Source organism: Taudactylus pleione, unplaced genomic scaffold (assembly GCF_031769625.1).
Source record: "Taudactylus pleione unplaced genomic scaffold, aTauple2 ptg000406l, whole genome shotgun sequence".
NCBI lineage: Eukaryota > Metazoa > Chordata > Amphibia > Anura > Myobatrachidae > Taudactylus > Taudactylus pleione.
In genome coordinates, this window is record NW_028284808.1 from 1,765,654 (window position 1) to 1,772,500 (window position 6,847).

Below are 6,847 nucleotides of genomic sequence, written 5' to 3' on the forward strand. Positions count from 1 at the left end.
TATTTTATATATTTGATTATGTGCCCCTCACCCCTTCCCTAAACATATATTTTTTTAACCCTTGTCAGCGAATGCGTCAAAATAATATCAATCTTAGAAAATATTAATATTATTTAGCAATTATCTTCGACATAGGCAATCCCGCATTGATCCAAAAGATCGATGCAGTACTGCCGACTGACCATCATATCACAAATTACCTGAAAGCTGGTTATTTAAACACTACCCTATGGCAGGGGTGGCCAAAGCATCGATTGTGATCGACAGGTCACTAGTCGAATGCGGATACTCGACCAGGAGATTTTGGTGACTCCCCAGCAGCAGCTAATAAGAATCAGACTAATTCTCATTGGCTTGCTGTGCTGAGGCCACGACTGTTCTTGCCAGCTGTTATGTGTGACAGCAATAGACAATAAAAATCAGGCTGAAAAGCCACACCCCCTTTTAGGACGTATGCCTATGGCATGTGCAAACGTCCCTACTTGGTGGACCTCAAAAGATTTTTGGCTTTTAGAGTAAATCACTGAGTCCAAAAGTCAGCCCATCCCTGCTCTACAGTTTCAGTAGAGCTATTAAAGGGCATAGGACATATAGGGAATGCGTAAGGCACCATTGCTCCAGGGGGGCACACAGCAGGCATGGCTACCAGCCCTCACGTTGTTTAAGGGGCACTAGCTAAAATCTTGCTTAAAGCAACAAATTGGTGATGGCCGAAGTTAGTTAAGTGCTCTGGGGAGAGATGTACTAAACACAGAAAAAAGAAAATTGCCCCCCAGCACACTGCAGATAAATCAAAAATACTTGAATCCTACATGATAATAGAAATTCAGAGGTATTGGTTTACATACATTTGCAAATATATGAATAAGCGCTGGGCCATCGTCAAGGCTCCTCTATACCAGCGTCCCTAAAATTAAGGGGTTCACGTCCGAGAAGCAAGGCACCCCAAAAAATTCCAGCCAAGAACCACCCCCAGGGCATCACACGAAAAGGGGAAAAAAGGTGATAGTGAAGTGTTAAGGGATAGGTGTGTAAAGATAAATCAATAAGTGTTAATGAGATGTAAAAGAATTAAAATGACATAAATAATACACAAACGCATAGAAAAGTGAAAAAATATTCTATGTGAATTAAGTGGTGATGCCATGAGCAAGGTCCAGTCAGAACAAACCCGGGGGGCCCCACTTCCAAATGCTCACCCCAAAATAATTATTGCTACATAATAGTAGCACCCACTCTGGGTCATATAATAACAAATTGATGTACTGCATGATAACAGTACATGTATGAGCTGATAGCTAACTTACCTTGGAGGTACCCCAAAAAACCTCCACATGGCACTATAAGGATCAGCACCTCCTCCTAATGCTGACTCCTTTCATGCCTCCAAACTGCAAGCAAAAAATATGGTAGTTGCTCTATCAGCTTAATATACTACAGGTGCTTGTAAAGGGCGGGGTTTACACTGAACACAGAAAAAAGAAAATTGCCCCCCAGCACACTGCAGATAAATAAAAAATGGGGTGAGCGTTTGGGAGTGGGGCCCCCCGGGTTTGTTCTGGCTGGACCTTGCTCATGGCATCACCACTTAATTCACATAGAATATTTTTTCACTTTTCTATGCGTTTGTGTATTATTTATGTAATTTTAATTCTTTTACATCTCATTAACACATTGATTTATCTTTACACACCTATCCCTTAACACTTCACTATCACCTTTTTCCCCCTTTTCGTGTGATGCCCAGGGGGTGGTCCTTGGCTGGAATTTTTTGGGGTGCCTTGCTTCTTGGACGTGAACCCCTTAATTTTAGGGACACTGGTATAGAGGAGCCTTGACGATGGCCCAGCGCTTATCAGAGCCGGATTTAGACCTCATGGGGCCCTAGGCAAGGTACTAGTTTGGGGCCCCCTCCCTCAAACAATCCATACCACTATTTGTGAGCTAATGATTCATGCCCTTACATAATTTTTTTAGCATTTCCTCCTTATATTGAACTTTTTAAAGATTTAAACATTACGGACATCAAAACATTATATAATATGTGTGTGTGTGTGATATATGTATATATTTATACAATGTAAAAACTGTGCCTATATCCAGTAGGTGTCACTAGGTTAAGTCTTGACCTAGTGATACCTACTGGATATACACGGTCTTTACAATGTCACTAGATGAGAGAAAAAAAACAAAAACATTATATATATATATATATTAGGGGTGTGCACCGGCCACTTTTCGTGTTTTGTGTTTTGGTTTTGGATCTGGATCTTTCTTCGTGTTTTGGATCTGGATTGGTTTTGCCAAAACCACCCTTCCGTGTTTTGGGTTCTGGGTTTTGTGTTTTGGATCTGTATTTTTTTTTTTAAAAGCATAAAAACAGCTAAAATCACAGAATTTGTTGGTTTCTCTGCTCCTATGCTATTATTAACCTCAATAACCTTAATTTCCACTCATTTCCAGTCTATTCTGAACACCTCACACCTCACAATAGTGTTTTCATGTCCAAAAGGTTGCACCGAGGTAGCTGGATGACTATGCTAAGCGACACGAGTGGGCGGCACAAACACGTGACCCATCTAGGAGTGACACTGCAGTGGCAGACAGGATGGCAGTTAGAAAAACTAGGCCCCAAACTGTACATAATGCAAAGAAAAAAAAGAAGTGCAAGATGGAATTGTCATTGGGCCCTCCCACCCACCCTTATGTTGTATAAACAGGACATGCACACTTTAACAAATCAATCATTTCAGCGCCAGGGTCTGCCACACAACTGTGGCTGAAATGATTGGTTCGTTTGGGCCCCCACAAAACAAGCTGGCAATTAATGTGTCCCTGCACAAACTGGCTCTACGGAGGCAAGATGTCATCCTCATCCTCCTCATCCACCGATTCCTCACCCTCTTCAGTGTGTACATCCTCATCCTCACAAAGTATTAACTCGTCCCCACTTGAATCCACCACCACAGGTCCCTCTGTACCTTCTGGAGGCTGGTCTCCCTGGAAGAGCTGATAATTCATTTTGATGAACATCATCTTCTCCACATTCTGTGGAAGCAACCTCCTACGCCTTTCGCTGACAAGGTTCCCGGCTGCACTAAACACTCTTTCGGAGTACACACTGGAGGGGGGGCAACTCAGGTAAAATAGAGCCAGCTTGTACAGGGGCCTCCAAATTGCCTCTTTTTCCTGCCAGTACAGGTATGGACTGTCTGACATGCCTACTTGGATGCTGTCACCGATGTAATCCTCCACCATTCTGTCAATGGTGACAGTATCATATGCAGTGACAGTAGACATGTCAGAAATTGTTGCCAGGTCCTTCAGTCCGGACCAGATGTCCAAACTTGGTCCTGCCTGCCCTGCATCACCGCCAGCGGGTTGCTTAGGATACCTAAGTTTTTTCCTGGCAGCCCCAGTTGCGGGAGAAAATGAAGAAGGAGCCGTTGACGTGTCACGTTCCGCTTCAGCTGACAGTGTGTTCACCAGCAGGTCTTTGCACCTCTGCAGGCTTGTGTCGGCCGGAAAGAGAGACACCACATAGGCTTTAAACCTAGGATCAAGCACGGTGGCCAAAATGTAGTGGTCTGATTTCAACAGATTGACCACCCTGGAATCCTGGCAAAGCGAATGAAGGGCTTCATCCACAAGTCCCACATGCCGAGCGGAATCGCTCCGTCTTAGCTCCTCCTTCACTTTCTCCAGCTGCTTCTGCAAAAGCCTGATGAGGGGAATGACCTGACTCAAGCTGGCTGTGTCTGAACTGACTTCACGTGTGGCAAGTTCGAAGGGCTGGAGAACCTTGCACAACACGGAAATCATTCTCCACTGCGCTTGAGTCAGGTGCATACCCCCTCCTTTGCCTATGTCATAGGTGGATGTATAGGCTTGTATGGCCTTTTGCTGCTCCTCCATCCTCTGAAGCATATAGAGGGTTGAGTTCCACCGCATCACAACCTCTTGCTTCAGGTGATGGCGGGGCAGGTTCAAGAGTGTTTGCTGGCGCTCCAGTCTTCGGCACGCAGTCGCTGAATGGCGAAAGTGGCCAGAAATTTTTCGGGCCACCCAAAGCGTCTCCTGCACGCCCCTGTCGCTTTTCAGAAAATTCTGCACCACCAAGTTTATTGTGTGAGCAAAACATGGGACGTGCTGGAATTTGCCCAGATGTAATGCCCGCACAATATTGGTGGCGTTGTCAGATATCACAAATCCACAGGAGAGTCTAAGTGGGGTAAGCCACTGGGCGATGATTTCCCTCAGTTTCTCTAAGAGGTTGTCGGCGGTGTGCCTCTTACTGAAACCGGTGATACACAGCGTAGCCTGCCTTGTAACGAGCTGGCGTTTCTGAGATGCTGCTACTGGTGACGCTGCTGCTGTTGCTGCGTAAGGTGATACATCTACCCAGTGGGCTGTCACAGTCATATAGTCCTTAGTCTGCCCTGTTCCACTTGTCCACATGTCCGTGGCATTTTTCAGGACACTGAGGACACTTTTTCTGACGTTTCTGTACAGTCTCGGTATCGCCTGCCTAGTGAAGTGGAATCTAGACGGGATTTGGAACCGGGGACACACTACCTCCATCAATTGTCTAAATCCCACTGCACTAATGGCGGATACCGGACGCACGTCTAACACCAACATAGCAGTCAAGGCCTCAGTTATACGTTTTGCTTCAGGATGACTGCTGTCGTACTTCATCCTCCTCGCTAAGGACTGTTGGAGGGTCAATTGTTTAGTAAAAGTAGTGGTGTTCCTACTTCCTCTCTGGGATGATGAACGACTCCCAGCAGCAGCAACAGCAGCAGCGGCAGCAGTAGGCGTAGCAATGCAGGATCCTCCAGAGGAATCCCGGATAGGAGAGTCAGTCATGCCAGTGACATGGCCTGCAGGACTACTTCCGATCCTGACTAAGGAGGAAATTGACGAGGAGGGAGTTGACGGTGTGGTTTGCAGGCGCTTGGATACAACAGGACAACGGGATTTAGGTGTCCCTGGACTGCTTACGGTCTTAGCCAAAGTTTCTGAACTTGACAGTAACTTTTTATGAACGCGCTGCAGGTGCCGTATAAGGGAGGATGTTCCTAGGTGGTTGACGTCCCTACCCCTACTTATTTCACCTTTACATATGGTACATATGGCAAGACAGTTGTTGTCTGGATTTGGATAGAAATATTGCCAGACCAAAGAGGTGGAATGTTTGGTCTTCTGCCCAGGCATGACCGTGATGGGCTTTTTCATCCTACGGACAACAACTGTCTCCCCCGGAGCCTGATTTAAACAAACCACATCACCATCAGAATCCTCCTCGCCAACTTCCTCCTCAGCGCCAGCTACACCAGTATCCTCATCCTGTTGTACTTCAACAGTGACATCTTCAATTTGCATATCAGCAAGTGGACTGTGGGTGCTCCTTTCAGCACTTGCAGGGGGCGTGCAAATGGTGGAAAGAGCCACCTCTTCCCGTCCAGTGCTGGGAAGGTCAGGCATCGCAACCACCACCACACTTGGACTCTCCTTGGGGATTTGTGATATCTTCTTAGAAAGCACAGTTCTTCGCTGTGCTTTTGCCAGCTTAACTCTTTTGATTTTTTTAGTGGGAGGAGGGCTTCCATCGTCATGTGAAGCTGAACCACTAGTCATGAACATACTAGGGATCGACCTTAGCCGTTCCTTGCCACTCCGTGTCGTAAATGGCATATTGGCAAGTTTACGTTTCTCTTCAGCTGATTTAAATGTCTTTTTCAAGGTCATTTTCCTGAACTTTGCCATTTGGGATTGTATGTGCCCTCTACTATGACATTGGGCATCGGCCTTGGCAGACGACGTTGATGGCATGTTATCGTCTATGTCATGACTAGTGGCAGCAGCTTCAGCACTAGGAGGAAGTGGTTCTTGATCTTTCTCTATTTTATTTTTATCGGAGAAAGTTTGGTCCTCCATTTATGTTATATCGATTTGATATATACGTGCGGCTAAACACAGAAAATAATTTTTTTTTTGGTTTGGACTGGAGTGTACTTTGTGGGTTACAGCACCCTTTAACGGTCAAGCCAGCCGGCCCTTTACTTATGACACAGGCGCACTCTTGGCACTACTTTGTTGATGCACGTGCGGCTACTGCGCACACAATTCACAAACACAGAAAATAATTTTTTTTTGGTTTGGACTGGAGTGTACTTTCGGGGGTTACAGCACCCTTAACGGTCAAGCCAGCCGGCCCTTTACTTATGACACAGGCGCACGCTTGGCACTACTTTGTTGATGCACGTGCGGCTACTGCGCACACAATTCACAAACACAGAAAATAATTTTTTTTTGGTTTGGACTGGAGTGTACTTTCGGGGGTTACAGCACCCTTTAACGGTCAAGCCAGCCGGCCCTTTACTTATGACACAGGCGCACGCTTGGCACTACTTTGTTGATGCACGTGCGGCTACTGCGCACACAATTCACAAACACAGAAAATAATTTTTTTTTGGTTTGGACTGGAGTGTACTTTCGGGGGTTACAGCACCCTTTAACGGTCAAGCCAGCCGGCCCTTTACTTATGACACAGGCGCACGCTTGGCACTACTTTGTTGATGCACGTGCGGCTACTGCGCACACAATTCACAAACACAGAAAATAATTTTTTTTTTGGTTTGGACTGGAGTGTACTTTGGGGGTTACAGCACCCTTTAACGGTCAAGCCAGCCGGCCCTTTACTTATGACACAGGCGCACGCTTGGCACTACTTTGTTGATGCACGTGCGGCTACTGCGCACACAATTCACAAACACAGAAAATAATTTTTTTTTGGTTTGGACTGGAGTGTACTGTCGGGGGTTACAGCACCCTTTAACGGTCA